Source organism: Epinephelus lanceolatus, chromosome 16, assembly GCF_041903045.1.
Source record: "Epinephelus lanceolatus isolate andai-2023 chromosome 16, ASM4190304v1, whole genome shotgun sequence".
Lineage (NCBI taxonomy): Eukaryota > Metazoa > Chordata > Actinopteri > Perciformes > Serranidae > Epinephelus > Epinephelus lanceolatus.
This window is the reverse complement of record NC_135749.1, coordinates 42,284,059-42,306,192: the sequence shown is the minus strand read 5'-3', so window position 1 is coordinate 42,306,192 and position 22,134 is coordinate 42,284,059.

The following is a 22,134-nucleotide window of genomic DNA, read 5'->3' as shown; positions in this document are numbered from 1 at the left end:
TCAATGATTAAGGACTTGATTTGAAGTTATTTTATAAGAGAACTAGAATGGATGAACACGGCATCTTTATTGTTAAGAAAATGAATCTTTGATAACTAAATCAAGCCATTTAAGGAACATAACATTATTTGTAACCTTGAATGCAAAAAAGAAAAGTCTGCGCTCCTGACTCAGGGCCGAATTCACAAAAGGATTGCATGGCTTTTGCAGCCGCTAAATGGAGCAGTAAAAATGGAGCAAACAGATACCGTCTAATTCACAAAGCACGCGCAGAGGGTGAAATGCTCCACTAACTGCGCTGCCAAGCAGATTGCATCTCGGTGCTCCGGTGTTATTTGCATGCATTTAAATGAGGTAATATGCATATATTTGGCGCAAAAATATAATATATATTTATGCAAATGAGCCTCATTGATAAACAACGTCTAATTCACTAACACCAGTGCTAATAGCCACACACAGTTTGAGTGAAGTAAGTAACGTCTTTAGAAAGCTGGTGCAAACTGGGCGCTCCTCTGTGGAAGCCTCTCGCCCAGACTTTCCAGTGATCGTGGCAGCAGTGATCGTCTGTTAAATCAGTCTGTAAATAATATTTTGACATTATTATTATAATCATTATTTCTTTAATGGCATCCGAAGATACTGATGCGTTGAACAGGTGACAGTCTGCGGTCGTTCTCAAAACGCACTTCTGTCACGCACTTCAAAAGCAACTTTCAATAATTTATTTTACGAAACGGGGGAAACAAACGTGAACAAAAACGGTTCCATAATTCATATTAAATTCAAAAGATAACGAAAAAACAGCTACAAGTGAGAGGGAATAGTGATAAAGTGGTCAAACTTGGTCAAATCCACAGCCTCAACCCATCCGACACTGTTAGACTGACTCACCAGCAGACATCACTACATGAGGGTATACAGTATTCAGTAGGCTACTCTGCCAAACAAAGTCTAATTAATACCAGCGCTAATAGCCACACGCAGTTAAGTGAAAAAAATAACTTTGCCATGTGTGGCTTATTGCAATCAGGGGCAAATCAGGGGCAAACTGCACTCAGCTGCCAAACTTTGTGGGCGTGTTTGCGCTGGTATATCATTAGCGCAATATCCTTTGTGAATAGGACGTTAAGACGGAGCAAACTGCGGGTGCATGTGAAGTGCAATTCAAGGTGCTATCAGTGGCCGCAGTTCATTCTTTGTCAGTTCGGCCCTCAGAGCTTTCATGCATTTCCAAAAGTGGACCTTCTCTCAGTTGACCTACTGATGAAGATTTTAAGCAGGGTCGAGACATCGCTCTCATCCATAAGGTCACTGTGAGCGTTCATAATGGCCAAATGTGTTAGTCTCTCCTGCGTCATGGTGTTGGGCAGCCAGGTTTTCAGCCTGCGCAAGGCTGAGAAAGAGCGCTCGGATGCAGGGCAGGGCCAGACAGAGCTTAATGAGCTTCTCCACCTCCGAGGATGGACACAACATCCTGGATGCCAAGGCTACTGTATGTAGTCAGGCAGGTTGCATATCACATCAAAAGCATAGATCTATGCATTAATGATATGAAAGAGATAAATGTAAGTCAGACAAATTGAGTTTAAATTCAGATTCTTTATTTTTTTTAAAGCGTAATGCAGTGGGTAGGGAGGCTGGGGTGCGGGGGTGCGTACCCCTAGTTCCGACGTCCATGCGCACAGACATCATGTTTCTGTGAGTTTGTGTGTGACAGCAGTTGCCATGGTAATTAAGTAAGTGCACCTGGCAGAAGAGCAGAGAGACACAGACAGAACACAGAGAAGAGATCTCTTTTAGTGGAGATTTAACTCCTCGAACAAGTTCTTCCCATTCCCAAACTGTTGGTCCAATCATCAAAATAATGTGATGGTGAGACAGATAAAGTTATACAGAAGAACTGTTTAGCAGCAGTTGAGGTGGCATGTGTGCGTATTTAAAGCCGATACAATTAACAGTGTAAGAGGAGATGTTTTTTTTTAAGAGCACGTTTGAGGCGAAATCTTACTTTGAAAGGGCAAATAGCCCACTTTCTGTTGGATTTAAGTCATGGCGCATGATTTGTAGGTCAAACACGCCAGTTTTGGTTTGATCTTTCTATGACATTCCTATGGGCCGCAGTGGCCATTTTAGTGCACCTAGGTGATGCTAAAGAGCCCATTTTGGCACTTTAGGGGTTAATAATGTGTATTTGCTGTTTCAAATGAAGATTCTGCTGCTGTAATCTGTCCTTTAAAGATTGTGAGACACAGACACAGAGAGCTGTGTGTGCATGTCTGTGTGTGCAGCCGTTGTCATGGTGATTAATGACTTGCCTGCACCCGAGGGGCACACATACCCCCTTTCCACCAAAGCAGTTCCAGTGCTGGTTCGGGGCCAGTGCTGGTGCTGGTTCTCAGTTGGTTCAACTTGCGAACCAGCTGAGAACCAATTTGCTTTTCCACGGTTCGAGGTGATTAGGGTGCCACGTCATTGCGTCACTGTATACGTCAGTTACGTTGAACAACAACAACAACAACACTACGAGGCCTCATCGGCATCCAAACACGGCAGATACATCATATTTGTGCTGCTCGACAAGATTTGTATGGACGGCAATTACGTTCCAGAAGACAGGTAATAACCTAACACAGTTTGTCTCTTACTAACACTGAACGTGAGATTGTTATGTTAGCCTTTGTTGTAAGCTAATGTTAGCAGAGCACAGCTAATTCACAATGCAAATGTGTAAAGTTATGTGTTGTGTACTTATTTAGACAACTGAGGGCTTATTGTAGTTTCAGCTGGACAAAAGAGGATGCTTAGCTATTGATTTTAGTATTGATCACTCTCCACTCAACATGCTTATTTACCTATACGTTTTTGTCCTACCCCATGCAGAGCTGGCTCATGAAGCACTTTGCGGACACTGGCAGATTGACCCCTGAACAACACACCTATGACTACAGATTAAGCAGTGCACAGTTGGTTGTGGAAATGGCTTTTGGGAGATTGAAAGGACGGTGGAGGTGCCTCCTAAAAACCTGCCATTCAAATGTTTGTTATATTTAGTTCTGGTTGTGTATGCTGCACATGTTTTGGCTGCTACTCTCCATTGTTTATGCTGTTTTGTTGCTGCCTACCCGACTACTTTTACCTGTGTTTGCTGGACTACTTCATGTCGCCAATATTGTTTCATCCTTCAGTTCAATAAATTCATATAAATGATTATGACTGTCATGTTCTCATTTTTTTATAAACACAGTGACTGAAGACATCTATGAAAAGCATCTTCATAAATGGGTAACCTGTTGAGGTCTTGACTTGTTTTTACTAGCTTTACTTGAACTTATTACACAGTTAAATTGTACATCATTAAGTGAAAACATACAGAAGCAGACATGTCTCTTTAGAAGGGAATTTATTTAAATACAAACAACATGCTATTGATAAAAGTGACAAGTGTGCATTGAATGTGCAAAACTAAAACTTCCCATGAAGAAACACACTGGTGTCAGTCTCCAGCTTCTGCAGTAGGGCATCATTCAGGTCCTTGCTGCGTTGCTTTGACCTGAGCTGCTGGATGGTGTTGGCGAGCTGCAGTGGAGTAGCGACGTTAGCTCGTAGTTAGCATCGTCTTGTTCGACGGCAGATAACTCTGTAGACCACATGAAAAACAGCGCTTTAAACAGTGACTCGTCGACTGCACATTATACAATGTTTAGCCAACTGAAAGTGGAGCTGGTAGGTGAGCCCATGGCTAAGTAACTTGCTAACATTAGCTAATGTTAGCAAGGCTAACCTGTTGATCAGTTAACATTAACCCCAGCAGATATCACAAACAATAGCTGTGTCCCAATTTAGTGCCGCATCCTCCAAGGGACGCGGGCCTAAATTGGGACACAGCTGTTATCTGAAGAAACTGGTAAAACTAAACAACTATGTGCAAGGCGAAAATGTTCGAAAACAAACTTACCGGGGTCCGTTTGCGGCAGCGTTACGCTTTCGTCCACCATCGCCTCCAGCATTCATTGCAGCGGCTGAGTGGCTCAATAACCCCGCCCCCTTCCCCGTGACGTATTGGTTCTTTCTTCTAGTCCAGCAAAGAACTGGTGCCACTCTGGAACCAGTTTTTCTGGCCCAGAGCCAGTTCTTTTGTCGGTCGAAACAGGAAAACCAGTTCCAAATTAAACACTGGCCCCGAACCAGCACTGGAACTGCTTTGGTGGAAAAGGGGTAACAGAGAGCTCATGAGACAGCAGATCAGGAAAGGCTGTTTAATATGGGTTTGAACTCCTCGAACAAGTTCTTCTAATTCCCAAACCGAATGAAAATAAAGTGATGGTGAGAGAGAGAGCCACTTCTCGTGAACGCACGTTTCATGTTTTATATCTCTAGAGTCAAAAATGTGGTCACACGAGCGAGTTTAAAATGTGTTGCACCTTAGCTGTTTTCCAGAAATTTAGCCTCTCAGTTTACATGGGAGTGAATGAGAAAAAAATCTGCGCTCCCTTCGCTTTGGAGCCACTCAGCAAAAATGTGTACGTGTGAGAGATTCCATGTCAACATATTTGTGACCAGGACAAATTTTCCTATGTTTTTTGGTATAAATTGTGTATGTACAGTGAAATTTGTGGCCTTGGCAGCAAGTTAAAGACAAAAGTTTTAGACGATTTTTAGAGCCCTCTCCACTCTAGCTCACAGCATTCCGTGCAATACACACCCATTATAACCTGACAATTTCTCCACTTTTGCTCATGGTACTTTGAGAGGCACAGATTAAAAACGGTAAAAGATATGAAGAAGATGAAAACATGAGTGAATAGATGAGACCTTTGGCAACATTTGAGTGCTGGAATGGAGTCTGTAGCACAAAGTATGGAGACACTGTAAAGGCTAGACAAAGCCCTAAGATTGGTCCCTTTCTCCCCCTGCTGCCATTCATTTCCTATGGGACAGCTTTCGAAGATCGTCAGGACGTTTTGTGACATGTCACCTTAAGGAGCCCATAAAATCCAAACCATTCGAATAATGAAAAAGTTATACAGAAGATCTGATTAGCACGAGCTGATCTGTCATGTGTGCGAGTTTGAAGCCGATACGATAAACGGTGTAGGAGGAGTGGATTTTTTAGGAAGAGCAGTTTTGAGGCGAAATCTTACTTTGAAAGGGCAAATAGCTCACTTCCTGCTGGATTTAGGTCAGGGGTGTCAGCGCGTGATTTGTAGGTCTTGAGGAGACAAACACGCCGGTATTGGTTTGATGTTTCTACAACATTCCTACGGGCCGCAGCGGCCATTTTAGTGCACCTAGGTGGCGCTAGAGAGCCCATTTTGGCACTTTAGGGGTTAAATTTTGATTTTCTCAAATTTTTTGCCAGGTCTGACATGCATGTCAATTTTGGTGAGTTTTTGAGCATATTTAGGGAGTCAAATTCCAGCTCAAAGAGGCAGCGGGAGAAAGAATGAAGAATAAACGCAGCAAAAATAGGGTCGTGAGGACTGCTCTGTGAGCCTCGGTCCCTAATAACAAAGAATAATAAACGCAGCAAAAACAAGAGGGACTTCGTCCTTCGGCCGAGGTCCCTAATAAAAGCACCAAAAACAAGAGGGTCCTTGCCCTTCAGCCGACGTCCCTAATAAACTCACCAAAAACCAGAGGGTCCTCGCTCTTCAGCCGAGGTCCCTAATAATAAACGCTACAAAAACAATAGGGTCCTCGCCCTTCAGCTGAGGTCCCTAAGAATAATAATAATAATTAAAGCTGCAAGCAGCGTTTGGCGGGACCTCGCACTCGCGCCCGTTTCGGCCCCCAGCTTATGTCCTCACTGTGAATTATTTAGAAATATCAAACATATTGCCACAAACATCAGAAAGTCCTTACAAAGCTGAACGTTTTGATGTTTGAACGCTTTCTGTAGCTGTAGGTATGTAGAAGTGATGTCACAATATGCAAATTAGATGAGCGAATTTCTTCCCATCAGATTCCTCTTCCTTTATTTTGACAAACTTTGGGTCATGATGAATAGTTTTCTTATTTACAGTATGCCTTTATCTCTCACCACTTTCAAGCCACAGCCTTTTGAAATATTGAAATGAAAATGGAAAATTTTCCTCAATAAACTCTGGCACCTAAAGGGTTAAAATGGAGATTGTGCCCCTGTCATGTCTGCATGTAAGATTAATACATACACACACATCATGTTTCTGTGAGTTTGTGTGTGACAGCGGTTGCCATGGTGATGAAGTAGGTGCACCTGGCAGAAGAGCAGAGAGAGAGAGAGACAGAACACAGAGAGACCTGTTTTAGTGGAGATTTAACTCCTCGAAGAAGTTCTTCCCATTCCCAAACCGTTGGTCCAATCATGAAAATAATGTGATGATGAGAGAGATAAAGTTATACAGGAGATCTGTTTAGTAGCAGTTGAGCTAGCATGTGTGCGTCTTTAAAGCCGATACAATAAACGGTGTAGGAGGAGATGTTTTTTTTAAGAGCATGTTTCAGGCGAAATCTTACTTTGAAAGGTCAAACAGGCCATAAAATCCAAACTAATCAAGTAATGAAAAAGTTATGAATAAGATCTGATTAGAAGGAGTTGATCTGTCATCTGTGCAAGTTTGAAGCCGATAGGATAAACAATGTATGACAAGAAGATTTTTTAGGAAAGGCAGTTTTAAGGCAAAATCTTACTTTGAAAGGGCAAATAGCTCACTTCCTGTTGGATTTAGGTCAGGGGTGTCAGCACGTGATTTTTAGGTCTTCATGAGACGAATACTGCAGTTTTGGTTTCATGTTTCTACGACGTTCCTACAGGCCGTAGCGGCCATTTTTGTGTGCCTAGGTGGCGCTAGAGAGCCCATTTTGGCACTTTAGGGGTTAATTTCATGATTTTCTAAATTTTTTCACCGGTTCTGATGTGCGTGCCAATTTTGGTGATTTTTTGAGCATGTTTAGGGGGTCAAATTCCAGTTCAAAGAGGCGGCGGGAGAAAGAATAATAAACGCAGCAAAAACAATAGGGTCGGCGAGGACTGCTCTGTGAGTCCCTAATAACACACCAAAAACAAGAGGGACTTCGTCTTTCGGCCGAGGTCCCTAATAAATGCACCAAAAACAAGAGGGTCCTCGCCCTTCAGCCGAGGTCCCTAATTATTTCTGATAGCCAATTAAATCCCAACATATTTGTTGCCTCTGTGCACTGCTCAGCCTCCCAGGTAAAGTTTACTCCAGGGTGCTGGAAAGGAGGCTCTGACCATTTGTCGAAGCTCAAATTCAGGAGGAGCAATGCAGATTCCATCCTGGCCATGGAACAGTGGACCATTGCAAGGCTGCTGGAGGGGTCATGGGAGTTTGCCCATCCAGTCTACATGTGCTTTGTGGACTTGGAGAAGGCTTACCACCACGTCCCTCGGGTCTTGCGGGGTACTGCTGGAGTACAGGGTGCCGGGCTCGCTGCTACAAGCCATCTGGTCCCTGTATGACCAAAGTGAGAGCTGTGTCTGCACACTTGGTGTAAAATCAAACACATTCTCGGTGGGTGTTGGCCTCCGCCAAGGTTGTCCCTTGTCACCAATCCTGTGATTTTCATGGACAGGATCTCACACTGTGACCTCCAGCAGGCACTGGGGCAGTTTGCAGCTTAGTGTGAAGCAGTTGGGATGAGAGTCAGCACCTCCAAGTCTGAGACCATGGTTTTCTGCCGGAAACCAGTGGATTGCCCCCTACGGGTTGGGAGAGAGTTACTGCCATTAAGTGAAGGAGTTCAAGTATCTTGGGATCTTGTTCACGAGTGAGGGTAGAATGGAGCGTGAGATGGATCAGCGGTCCGTCGTGGTGAAGAGGGAGCTGAGCCAGAAGGCGAAGCTTTCGATTTTCTGGTCCATCTACATCCCAGCTCTCACTATGGTTATGAGCCTCAGAGATAGAGTGAGGAGCTCGGATATCCGGAGGGCGCTCGAAGTAGAGCCGCTGCTCCTTCGCGTTGAAAGGGGTGAGTTGGGGTGGTTCAGGCATCTGACCAGGATGCCTCCTAGGCGCCTCCCACTGGAGGTGTCCCAGGCATGTCCCACTGGTAGGAGGCACCAGGGTAGACCCAGAACACACTGGAGGTATTACATATCTCGTCTGGCCTGGAGCCAGGAGGAGCTGGAAAGCATTGCTGGGGTGCTTTGCTCAGCCTGCTGCCTTTGTGACCCGGCCCCAGATAAGTGGATGAAAATAGATGGATGGATGGATGGATGGATGGATAGTGTCCTTGTCACTACTGGTAGTATGAGGTGGTACCTGCAGCCTAGGTTCACAGGTAGTGCAACCTGACTGTACTATCCAGTACTGGGAGGAGATCCCCCAAGACACCATCCATCGACTCATCAGGAGCATGCCCAGATGTTGGGGGTGCATACAGGCAGGCAGGGGCCATACACACTACTGAGTCACATTATGAGTTATTGTGATAAAATTTACACAAGTTGGATCAGCCTGTGATTTCAATTTTTTCTTTGATTTTCAGTGTGATTTTGAATCCAACCCTCAGTGGGTTGATGATTTTGGATTCCACTGACCCTTGTTATGTTGTTTTGTTCTCAACACATTAAACTTGTACGTCAGTAAAGACTTTCAATTTAAATAATGCATTCATCAAGATCTCATGTGTGACTTAAGTGCTCCCTTAATTTTTTTGAGCAGTGTACAAGGCTGTGAAAGTAAAATGACTTTTAATTAGTATTAAATTTATAGTTAACAGTAATGTGTAATTATGTGGTGTATCAATAAAGTGTATAAACTACACTAGAGAGTGGAGTCTCTACTTACACGGACAAACAGTGACAGCTGACTCATATGAACGGGTTGAATGTGCATTGGCACATTACATCTGGTGTGTGAAATGCTTATACATCTCACCGTCCCATGATAGACCAGCCCATGAATACTAAGTAGAAAAGTGGTGCACTATTGATTCACCTCACACATTAAAACTCAACTCAGGCTTATACACAGTTGCACCCAGAAAGAGAGATGTGCTCCAGACCAGGTTGCCAGGTAATGATATAAATAACGGCTATCTGCAGCATCACGTGGCAAACGATTATTAATAAGTTTAACAACAGAGTCAAGTGTTTGAAAAGTTTGGTGTTGGATGTAGGCCGCTGCTGCTATGTTAGCTCCTGCTAACACTCTGAAGACGGTCCTTCAGCACTGTGTCTAATCTGTTTAACAGCTGCAGGAAGTTTGTTGATCTAGTGGGGTGTTGGGCAGTCGGAGAATAGTCCTTCGGCGCAATCCTGTTGTCTTCCTCTGGAACTGTGAAAGACGTCCACACCGCAACAGATTTTGCCCTCTGGACAGCGTGCTGCAGTTGTTCTTCTTCTTTTCTGTGACTCCTACTGTGTCGGCTGTGTAGATGCTGCCCTTGTTTAGTCAATGAAAGCAGTCTGGCTTTGTATTATTGGCACAATTTATCAGTTGTAACTTTATTTATCATAATAATGCATTATCATAAAAATGTCCCATTATCTGCAAATAATTTATCGACCTGATATATATCATGCATCACTTGGTGAAAGGAGCATGCTAAAATGTTTCCAAACCAGGCAGTGATTGAATGTTTTTGCCATCCCATTATCAAGCACAGCCCGTGAAAGAGACTTTTCCTCAACTTAATTTGTAATTCAAGAACGGAGAACCCAGCTTAATTTGAGTGAATGTAGTCTGTGTGTGTTTAATCATGGGTGCGGGCCAGGCTGCTGGACTTTTATTAACAGATGCGGCTTTGACTTAGACATAATGACGGGTAACAGGTCAGATTTGGTACTGAGCTTTATGGGTATGGGCAGGTGCGGGTTTTCAAAAATGGACCTGTGCAGGACTCTGGCTTGTGGTGCTCAAAGTGCCTAAGAAATACATTTGAAAAACTCAACAGCAAAACTATGACCTACACTCAAGATAGTCCACAGACCTTGTTGTTAGCTGTTTCATGTAGGAGCTATTGTCTTTTTACTGAACAACACCCAAATATAGAGCGTGGACTGGTGGCTGGAGAGGTGCCAGTTCACCTCCTGGGCACTGCCGACTGTTTGTGCATGTGTGTGTATTTTGGACTTGTGTGTTAATGACAACAGAGCGAAAAAATTGAATTTACCCTCAGGGGGATTAATAAAGTATGTATATATCTATATCTATCTATCTATCTATATATAGATATATATATATATATATATATATTTTTTTTTTTTTTTTTTTTTTTAGTGAATTTATTTCGGTCATTTACAACTTGTAGAGTTTGAGTACACAAACAATAACTCATACACATAATTTATACATTGAATAAAACAATAGTTAATTTCCTTTCAGTACTGAAAACCAAAACATAAATATCTACAAATGCACTGACCGAAAAGTTATAGGCTGAAGTCTTAGCTTATTTTGCCTACCCTTCTTACATTAGGTTTTGTCAGCTCTCTTTGAAAAAAGATAGAAATAATGAAAGAAACGAAACAAAATGTGTATATTATGTACATAAAAGGTCCCAATGCAGTTGATGAATGGTGTGAATATGAATAGTGTTCATAATTCTGTTTTGTATTTACTAATAATACTATTATATATTGCAAAATTTCATTTCTATTTCTAAATAATTCCATAAGTTTACACCTTTTACTGTTATACATTTTTGCTTTACATTAGTTCTTGCCTTTGCTTTTTGGAACATGCAAAACCCTCTTAGATATTGACTCACTCTGACCTGAAACATCCTATGGATACTTCCTGGAAGTATTGTTATTGTTACTTACTTTATACATAATTTGTGCAGTTTAAAGTCAACCACATCAGTGAATTTGAGGATCTGTGAATTCATGAATAATATGTTTGTATGTTCATGATAATCAGCTCTGTTAATTATTCTTATTGCTCTCTTCTGTAATATACAAATTGGGTTTGTAATTGTTTTGTAAGTGTGTCCCCAGACCTCCACACAGTAAGTGATGTATGGATCTATGAAGGAGTGATACAGTCGATCTAATGAATTTCTGTTGAGAATGTATTTTGTTTTGTTCAATATTGCAATAGATTTTGTTATTTTGTTCTTAATATGATTTGTACTGTATGTGGTTTCCAGTGGTTTTAATTTGTGATCTATAATAACTCCTAAAATCTTATTTTCCCAGACTCTTTCTATTTCAGTGTTATCTATCATAATTTGTGTTTGATTTTGAGTTTTACGATATACAAATATTATATATTTAGTTTTATTTAAATTTAGTTATAGTTTATTAATATCAAACCATCGTTTTAAAGTTTCAACTTCTTTTTCCATTGTCTATAGAAGTTGCCTCAGGTCAGAACTGGAGTAAAGCAAATTTGTGTCATCAGCAAACAAAACAAAGTGCAACAGCCTGGACAGATTACAAATATCATTAATATAAAGAATAAATAACTTTGGACCGAACCTTGTGGAACTCCACATGTAACTCTCAGTAAGTCAGACTTTTCATCAATTAATTGTATATATTGATATCTATTATCCAGATAGTTACTAATCTATGAGTATGCTATCCATCTGATCCCATATCTGTCCAGTTTCCTCATGAGTAGGTTATGGTCGATGGTGTCGAATGCCTTTTTAAAATCTATAAATACCCCACTGTATATTCCTTATTTTCTATTGCTGTTGTTATTTTTTCTACTAGCTCCATTACTGCCATTGTGGTTGATCGATTGGTTCTGAATCCATATTGATGTTCACTTAATAAATGTTGTTTTGACCTCCTTCAAGCACTGGTTGACTGACTTGACAGACACCTTACATATGGAGAGAATTAGATTTATTCTGAAAGATAAATTGAAGGACTTTCATAAAATTTGGTGACCTTTGGTCTCTCATCTCGAAAGAGAATCTGACTCTAGTTTAAATGCACTCCTAGGGAGGGATGGGTGGGTGGGGGGTTGGGGGGTATGCTCTATTGTTGTTTTGTTTTGTTGTTGTTGGTTTTTGTTTTGATTTTGGTTTTGTTTGCTTATAATGTGCTATTTGTCTCACTTGTCATTTCTGTCAGGGATTGTGTTTGTGGAATTATTATTTTTTATTTTCTGTAAAAAAAAAAAAAAAAAGGAAACGCAACTGTCGATTGTCAATTTCACTGTTAACTGACTGGTTTCCCAATAAACATATTTGGAAACTTAATAAATGTTGTTTTTCTATGAAATTATCAAGTCTATGGGTGAATAGTTTTTCTAGAATTTTTTAAAACTGAGGAAGAAGAGAAATTGGCCTATACTTTGAAAAGAGGTGCTTATCTCCATTTTTGTAAATTGGAATGACTTTTGCTGTTTTCATTTGGTTTGGAAATATGCCTGTTTGAAGTGACTGGTTGCAGATATGGGTCAGAGGGTCAGCTATACTATCTATAATATTTTTTACTAGTGCCATATCAATATCATTACAGTTGGTGGATTTTTTTAAGCTTGAAATTGTTAACAACATCAATTAGTTCCTTTACTGTGATTCTTTTCAGAAAAATGGTATTAGGATATAGGTATATAGGAATAGTTTCATCTACATCATTTTTCATTATTGGGTAACAGTTTCTTTAGCTAAATTATAACCAACTTTCACAAAATATTTATTAAATTCATTTGCAGTCTCTTTTGTTTCGTCTCTTTTGTTTCGTCTCTTTTTAATTGGTTGATTGTTTTTAATGAAGTAATTTGGATAATTTAATTTTCCTGTACCTTTTTTAATTATACCATTAAGCACTTTCCATATACCCTGTGTATTGTTTCTGTGCAGTTCTAATTGTTTGTGGTAATAATCCTTTTTACTGAGTCTCATTATACTTATTAATTTGTTTTTATATTTTTTATACTTATTTTCTTCTTCCTTTGTTCTAGTTTTTTAAAAACTGTAGAGTATTTTTTTTCTTTTTACAGGCATTTTCTAGCCTCCTAGTGATCCAGGGCTTATCTTCATATTTAGCCTTCCTTTTTGTTCTTCTAGGATAGTGTTTGTCATAAAGGGTGGTAAAAGTGGACAGAAAATCCTCATATGCTGTATTTGGGTTATTATTCAAATAAACTTCTGTCCATCTTTGCTCCCTTAAGTCCTCTTTAAGAGCCTCTATGGCCTCTGGTGTTCTGTGTCTGATCATCTTGTAGGTATCAGCATTGATCTGGGTTTTAGTCTCACTGGGGTACTGTAGGGTTGCAAAAACAGGAAGGTGATCACTTATACAGTATCACTGAGAAGCAATCCACTTACTATTCTATTTTCAATTGTGCTGGTAAAGATGTTGTCTATTAATGTTGCACTGTCGGTTGTTATTCTGGTTGGTTTTAAAATGGTGGGAAATAAGCTTATACTGTACAATGTATCAATGAAGTTTTTTGTCTTACTGTGGTCATGTATATTTAACAGATCTATGTTGAAGTCCCCACAAATAAAGATCAATTTTTTTATCATTTATCTTGTTGTACATATCAATAATATTATCATTAAACATTTCAATACAAGATCCTGGTGTCCTATAGATGCAACTTATTATCATATTCTTAGTTTTTTCCATATCTATTTCTATAGTAACACATTCCATAATATTTTCTATTTGTATTGACATACTCTCTATTTTTTTAGATTTTAATTCACTATTTACAAATAGGGCCACTCCTCCTCCTTTTCTATTTAGTCTATTGGTTGTGAATAGCTCATAGCCCTCTAGTTTAACATTAGTTTCCTTCTCATTGTCCAGCCAAGTTTCTGAAATTGCAATTACGTCAAACATGGAAACATGGATATATATACATATATATAGATCTATATATGTGTGTATATATATACTGTATATTTATATACACATAGCACCACTAAGCTAGCTAACGTTACAGGAGGATGCCATTAATGTTTACATCTCGCACAAGACAAGACATCTCAGGAGCACAAGCCTTTCATACATAAGTGGATGCACCCTTTCTTCAGCGCGGTGATATGGTTTGCAGTTGCAGTTCAATAGAAAAAATTTTCCTACATGAAACTGCTCACAACAAGATCTATCTTTGAGGTGAACTGTATATTATGGTTTTGGATTTAAAAAACCTCAACAGAGTCAGGCTGTGATGTCAGCATGATGCATGAGAGGAAAAAGCCTTGCATTTCTACCCATATTCTGAGGCAGAGAGCACACATGTCCGCTGGCTAACTAAAAAACATAAACATAAAAACATTTTTACACAGCGATACATTTACTTTACAATTACATTTACAAAATAGATAAATAAAATATTCTAATTTCTGAGCATTTTTTGTTAAATCCGCATTCTTCGATAAATCCTAATAATTTTTCGTTATTTTCTAATATTTGAGTTAAAATGAGTCATGAATGAACATCTCACAACACAGAAGACTGTGAAATAATACAGAATGCTGTCTTCCTGATGGTACAACAGCAACCATCTCAATAGTTATTGAAACAGTTTTTAATGACTCTTTTTAGAAAATTAACTGTTGCACATTTAAAGAGGCAACAGATAGGATTCAGATTTTTTTTTAGCTTGGCGCCACCTAGCGTCAGCGGTGCTGCTCGCAATGTCGCAACGACCAAATTGACCGTGGGGATCAAAGATAATCAATAAAATGTAGGCTGTAAAGCCACCAGTATACCTCTAGGTATATGTAGAATGAGAAGGTGTGTGGACACTATACTAAATAAATGAGTAAAGAGACCGAGCAACAATTATCAGATTTATCTGAAGAAAAAACAAACAGTAATGCAAATAATTATACCAGAATGCACAGTAACAACTCACAGTAAATTATACCAATATGTACAGTATCAGTACAAACAACAGTAGACACGTAAGGGATAATGTATAGTGAGCCAGTGACTGTTGAAAAGTAAGTCCCGACAGGGGTGTATACTTAATTCTGATTGGCTGCAGGGTGTCCGTTAAAAGGTGTTATAGGACAGCTAAAAAGACGTTCCGGTCAAATTGCCTGATGACATTTTCTAAATTACTGCGCTGGCTCAACTGCTAGTTTGTAACCATAGCAACAGAGACTCAGAGCAGAGGCAACGGATTACAACGGGCATCATGAGTGATTTTATCGTTTCATTTAATTTATTTGGTGAATTTGATCATTTTGATGACTGGGATGCAGAAGAAGAGAGATTAGAGAATGAAAAGAAAAGGGAGAAACAGCACAAGGAGTGCCAGAGAGAACATGGCTTCTGCTACTAAAACATTCAAATGTTACAACTGGCATCAATATTATTAAATTTCTGGCAGAGTGTATTGATTGAGGAGAGGCGTTCACCAGACGAACGGGAGTGGAGGAGAAGATTTTACTCCACTTCTCCCGGTCGGAGATGCTGGGTGCCCAGTAGCTGCGGAGGCTACCCTCACATTTATGGCGAGTGACCGACATGACCTCCCTGCTCTCCAGGCCAGCTTGGGAGAGCTGTGTGGACTAACGTTAACTGATTTTGATGCTCCTCAGTCTAAGGCCGTTGCAGTGAAAAGTCCAGTGTTCACAACTGAGCGTAACTTAGCTGGGCAATGTCCGTCGATAGCTGCCTCAGTGAGAAGAGAACAGAAGGGGGGGGGGGGGGATATCACTGTCCGAGGGCTGCCGTAGAATGGCAACAAGGAGGTCAGCTGACCAACACTCGCTGCCCGGTCCCTGGTCGCGGCGATTTGCGATGCTGGCCAGCTAGGAATGAACTAGCAGCCAGTACAGTACAGTCCTCTCTCGTCTAGCTAACATTTAGCCGTGTTACTTAGGTTTGCTGATCCATTAGAAAGAAAGCTAGCTGGACATCTCTTTGGTCACGGAGCTCCCTCCATCTCTTGAATGCCTGACTGAGGTTTACTCTTGTTTTTCCTCTTCTTTTATCAGTCTCCTTTGCCTCCTCAGACAGAGGAGCTTGTTTTCTTTCACTAGGCTGTTTTTCACTTGTTTCCAAACTTTGTCCGTCTGCCATTGTGCTTGTGACTCAACTATCACATGCCCGATTCCTCATGAGGACCAGCTCCAGTCCCTGATTGGCTGACCGACCAGTTTCGCAATACATGACGCGTTTCCTACCGTAAAGCAGATTTTTTTCTGCAAAATTTCAGCACCGGTGGCAGAAGCTTATTACAAAGATTGCAAAGCCACTAAGTAACCTATGTAAATGCTGACAGACTGATTTTACTGTGGCCACTACCCTGTGCAACCCACATTATTTTCATAATGATATATTTAGGAAAAAATTATATCTGTTGCCTCTTTAACTTTCTAACAATGAATGCTAACCAACTCCTTTCTGCTCAGGGTTTCCCCTTAATGCTAGACTGGACCCCTCTCACCATATACAGTATATGAGCATCATCAGGCCACACTGGTCAGACCCCATAATAGAAAAGGTCACTGTCCAACACAACAACCCACAGACACACCGAGGGAAAACTGATATCCCCCTTTTCATGTGTTTGTCGGTTTGATGGAAAACAAATGAATTTTCCAGAATGTCTTAGAGTTCAGCTAGTGCTTTACAAAGACAGTAACAAACTTTACTGGTAATTCTGTTCCTTTTTCTCTGCATTCATATCTGCCTATTTGTGTGAACAGCTACAGTTTCTTGTACTAATCCTCTGGACAATGTCAGCCAAAAGATGTTTATTAATAACCAAGTGGGGCCTAGCGAGGGGGAATAACTGACATAGTCACCCTGTCGCCCCTGTACTCTATTCATCCCCTGGAGAAATCCAATTATAGGCATTACAGGCCAGGTGATGGAATAGGGTTACAGGACAGGCATTCCTCCCTAGTGTCAGTTTGTATTGTGTTTGTTCTATCTCTCAGCCTCTCACCCCATCACCAAGACAATTCATACAAATAAAAAAAATTGAAATACTCTTCAAACTTAAAAGGAGCATTTTGACAGTTATTTCATACAAGTATGAAAATGTGGTTTTAGTTATGAATTAAAGCATACTTTTCAGACACAGCATTTGCCTTTAAAGTCAATAGCCACGTTTTATAAAGAGAACTCTCAACCATTTCATGCATTTGTCACTTCTGAAAAGTAAAGATGAATGATCAAGAATGCCCTCTACTCTTGGAAAATTAATGAATTAATGTGAAATATATGAAATGACTACATTTATCATTAAGGAGTGGGTGCAGATTGGCGCTGTCATCATCTTGGCTGTGTCAGTGATTTTTTTGTCAGACACCAATGGCAAATGTAACTTTCACTGCGGTAAGATACACCGCCGGGCGACGTAGTTTGTTACGTGGCCGGGAGGAACCTATCACGGTGTTATGATAGTCGCCGGTTGGCTGGACGGCACCTGTTGTGGCAATATGATATGCTGGTGGATGGCGTCAATTTGAAATGCTGCCGGTAATAAAAGGAGCTGAAAAGTCCCTGTAGGGCAGGCAAGAGGAGAGGGGTCCAACAAACCATGTATATTACTCCGGGAGGCCAGTGTTCGCTTCGTGTATGAATGAAGAGCCAAACCATGATGTTTTTTTCTAAACCTAACGACATGTTTCTATTGCCTAAACCTAACCACCTGCTTTTGTTGCCTAAACCTAAGCATGTGCTTCTGTTGTCTAAACCTAACCACGTGCTTTTGTTAATGTCCCCGCATTGGTTGCAGCTTCCCAGAATGTCAGCAGCAGACGCAGGAGGATACCTAGCTTGTAATATCTGGACATAAAAGTCCACTGACAAAGTGGTGATATGTGACATCTTGGAATGGAACAAATAACCCAAATCTACTTTATAAGATGTCCTTGCAGAGAAAAGATAAAACATTTCTGGGGGGTGTAACTATCAATATTTTTTAAAACTCATCTTAGGTCTAACTGTAAGTACTTTGTAAATGAATACTTTGATCTTTCTTATTGATAAGTGTTATACTTGAATGAATTATTAAAGGGGCAATAAGCGAAATCGTTCACCACTAGGTTCGCTGTTGTGCACTGCCTGCAGAGCAAAACCAAGTGTCATAAGCCACTCCTCCCTCTACCTCTGCTCTCCAACACCCCCAACCCCCCCACACGCCTCTTCTGTGCCGGCGAGACGAGTACCGCAGCACGGACTATCACATCCACACGGTCCCGGTGTTTCTTCCGCAGGCTCCGCTTCACTCAGCTGCCCGATATACCCGCTGCTTCTTCCAACATTAACCTGAATAACAAACCAGGGCTCGGTGCTCCGGTTGGATCCAAACGGAGAGCAGCTAGCTGGGAAGCTAGCGGAGGCTAACTAGCTGTGTTAACGTTAGCAGCTGAGTGAAGTGGAGCATGACGAGGAAGCACCGGTTAGCCCCCGCTTTCACTGCAGGCAGATTCACTCGCCACAGGGGCGAGGAAATAAAACCTAAACAGCCAGCTTAGTTTAGCAGTTAGCAATGTCTTTCACTCACTCTCGGTCTCTGCTGTGTTTAGCTATTTCCCTGCTTTCCTGTTAGCGTTAGCACTACTCGGCTACCACGCTAACGCTCCAACTCCAACTGAGCCGGGAGCCGGGCTCACAGTCTCACGGAGAAGAGTTAGAACGTTAACATGGCAGCCCATTAGTGCTAACGTCCCCACGTTTCTCCGCCAGGCTCAGTGAGTCGGAGCCGAGAAGAGTGGGGACGTTAGTGTTAGCAGTAGTCGGCTGCCATGCTAATATTCCGGGAGCCTGCTTCTCGGCTCCAGCAAGCTCTAGCGTGGAGCCTGGCGGGCTCATGGAGAAGAGAGGAATGTTAGCGTTAGCTCCCAGAGTTAGCAGTAGAGCTACTACGGCTACTGGAGTAGCTTGCAGCTATGGAGTGCTTCTACCAGCTCTTCTAGTCACTGAGCCTCGCCTCCATTTCAGCAAATATATTGCATTTATTACAGGGACCATCATCACTGAAGTAGGCAGGGGAATAGCTAAACACAGCCAGCAGGCTGCCCGCCGGGCTACATTTTACAATGCTAATTGCAAATGTTAGCTGAGCTGCCAGGCTACTCACCTAACACAACCGAAACGCTTGACCCATTGCTGGGACTGAGCCGCAAATAACTCAAGCTTCGGACATTAACCCATGCTTTGATTGTAACACTAAATTTAATTGAATCTACATAGCGACGTGTGCCTAACGTTACTGTAACACTAATTAAAACAGACATTTGACTTTATCTTGTACCTGTCCAGGAGAAGAAGAGCTTGCCCCAAGTCAGATTGTATCCCCTTTAGCTCTTGCAGTGCTCTCCACCTTGGAAATGCAAGGCCAATGTTAATCCGAGTTCTGTCCCTTTCTTTATCCGACAACTTCTTTGCCAACAACGGTTGTTTCTTTAGAGGTAATGTCAGATCCTGGTTGTCTTCAGGTGGATGTTGTGCTCTCTGCCATTTCATTTCGAAAATATGCGCTGCCATTGCTCACCGGCTGTAGCCTTTTATAGGGAGGGAGGGCCAAGGGCTCTGAGAGGAGGAGGGGGGGGGGGGGGGGTTCACATGAATGTACATGAACACGCAGCCGGACCGGCTTGTAAACAATGGGCTGGAGATCAACACAGAGAGAGGGTGTCTGAGGTCATGCTATACTCCAGATGAAATTACACCTCTAGTTCTTCACATAGCAATTTTTTAATTTCTTCAATCTAGAAATGATGAATTTTGCTTATTGCTCCTTTAACATTAAAAACAATTGCTTAAACATCTATGAGGCTGCAACTCCTTCCAGTTCCCAGGTCGTCAAGTAATGACACTTGGTCATGCCCCTCAACATCTAACAGCAACGCGCAGCGCACCCTTTAGCAGCTTTATGCGACACACAGCTTCAACACATTGTAACATGTGGCTGATGTTGTGAAATGATCGCAGTCAGGTTTAGGCATCAAAACTACTTGGTTAGGTTTAGAAAAAGATTATGTTTTAGGTAAAAGTAAGTGAGTTTGTTACATATCACTGTGATGTAAATTAGTAATGTCAGTGTGTGACGACTACACATAAATCAGACAAGTTACAGTAAAACAACATTTTGATGGGGTGCCTACTACCTCACCTGGGGCCTGTATCACGAAGCAGGATTAATGTCTTAGGGAGGTAACTTTAGGGTTAACCCTGGGTTTTTGGTCTCACAAAGCCGGTTCAGTTCTTATCGGGGTAGATCACTGTGGTAACTAACTCTGAACAGCTATCCTGCTCCGGAGCAGGGTAAGTTCAGGGTTGAATCTGATCTTATAAAAAGCACCACCCACTGGCCAATCAGCTATTCGGAAAAAAATGACTCCGCTGCCCAATGCAGCCCAGTCATGACGGGAAGTTTAATTAATTTGATTGATTTTGATTTGAAAGTTTATTTTGAACATTAAAAAAGAAAAGAAAGCAACAACAACAGACAATGAAAAGATTGTTCAAAAAGGAGTGGAAAGAAGTCGAAATTTCATCCCACCCCTTCATAGGAAAGAAACTGATAATTTGCGGACACTTAATAGCACCATTAATTAGTGCCAACATTTTGTTTTGTTGGAGGAAATGATTCCTGTTAAAGATAATGGGCCTAATTGACAGCTTTGCTGCTGGAAATGTGGAAAGTAGCCTATCATGTCTACACTTCATGGTGTTTGAGGGATTTTCCTTTTTGTTTTTTAAAGAGGGAGACTAGGTATATCAATATCATCAATATCAGGATGATTTTATTCAGTTTGGTGTTGATATGATTTAATTGTGACGTCAGCTTTAAGCTTTATTGTAGCATATATAACGTTATGACAAAGAAGACCAATTTATCAGACGGGTGCAATCAGTGTCAGATGTATAGGTACAGGTACTGTAGCTACTTGAACCAGTGATGAGTAATTTAACCTACACATAATTTTATTTGCTACCTTGTTTTGTCTTGATTTTTCCCTCTCTCCTCCTCTATTTCTTCTTTCCTTACCCGTTTTTTTTTTCTTCTCTATTATGTGATTTCATTGATGTTTTGACAGGGGAATTTCTTTGATAAGCCTTTAGTGGCTTCTAACCTCTCCGGCACTTTTCTTTTTTTAATCTTGTAAATTTTTTACTGTCTGTTTTTAACATTATGTGCAAATAATCTAATCTAAACTAAAACTAAACATTAGTCATCCCGTTATGCGTTGCCACGCATGTTTCCTCCTCCTGCAGCTGCCACGGTGTTGGCCTTTTCTGTTATGTTGCTTTTCTCCTCCTCATATTAATCTCTGATCCTCACGAGAAATACTTTTTTTTTCCTCACATACGGCGCTCTGTGAGGATGCTCAGTGACACTGCGCTTCTCTCATGATTGTGATTGGTCCGCTGCGTGCACGTTCACGGCTCTTGATAAAGCAACCCTGGGTTGAGTTACCGAGTTGATATCCAGCGTCGTGATACCGATTATCCTGATTGCCACTGTTAGGGTTATTCAACCCAGGATAGGTCTGGGTAACCCAGGAAAGGTTGATCTCGCTTGGTGATACAGGCCCCTGGTAGAGCAGGCACCCCATGTACAAAGGCTATGTCTTTGCCGCAGTGGCTGTAGGGTTGATTCCAACCTGTGGCCCTTTGCTGCATGTCATCCCCCCGTCTCTCTCCCCCTTTCACTCTAATAGGTGTCCTGTCCAATAAAGACTAAATGCCAAAAAACAAAAACAAACAAACAAACAAAAACAACAACAACATTTTGGTTACACACAGGACACGGACTGTGGTCTCCTGGGTAAAAGTCTCCTTATGGGGGTGTCGGTGGCTTAGTGGATAGAGCAGACGCCCCATGTACAAGGCTGTTGCCGCAGGGGCCCGGTTTCAACTCCAGCCTGTGGCCATTTCCTGCATGTCACTCCCTCTCTCTCTCTCTCTCTCTCTCTCTCCCCCCTTCACACTTGTCTGCCCTGTCAATTAAAGCCTAAAATGCCCTAAAAAAATATCTTAAAAAAAAAAGTCTCCTTATGACTGACTAATCCACCTCCCCTGCCTTCTACCCTAGTGGACTTTCTTGCTCTTCATACTACATTAGTTTCTCTCAGCATCAAGTATTAGCACAATGAGTTTAAATGAGAGTTACCTGAGAGCAAGCTGCATCTTATAAAGAAGGTAAAGGGTGCCTTTGGCATTGATATCACACGAAAAGGGGCATTTCAAAGCATCAGTATTTGACAATGGGAATGACAACAGTCTGGGTATTCATTTACTAA